The following is a 294-nucleotide window of genomic DNA, read 5'->3' on the forward strand; positions in this document are numbered from 1 at the left end:
CGCGCGCATGCGCACTGAGCGCGGCCGGGCCGGGCCACCCGGCAGGCGCCTGACACCCTCCGCTGCTCGGGCGCAGCGGCCGAGGCTCCTCTGCGTGAGTTCCACGCGTGCGCGACTCCTGACGTCAAAGCGGCGCCGGGCGGCGATTGGAGGCCAGCGTTCCGCGCCCCACGACACGGAGGCGGCTCCCTTCTGGACTGCGCAGGCGCGGCGGCTGCCGGCGGCAGTGCCTCGCTCCGGAGCGGCGGGGTGGGAGGAGGGCGCGGTGGCGGCAGCGCCCCCAGCCCCGCTCCC

This window comes from Haliaeetus leucocephalus, unplaced genomic scaffold (genome assembly GCF_000737465.1).
Source record: "Haliaeetus leucocephalus isolate CR32 unplaced genomic scaffold, Haliaeetus_leucocephalus-4.0 Scaffold273, whole genome shotgun sequence".
In the NCBI taxonomy this organism is placed as follows: Eukaryota; Metazoa; Chordata; class Aves; order Accipitriformes; family Accipitridae; genus Haliaeetus; species Haliaeetus leucocephalus.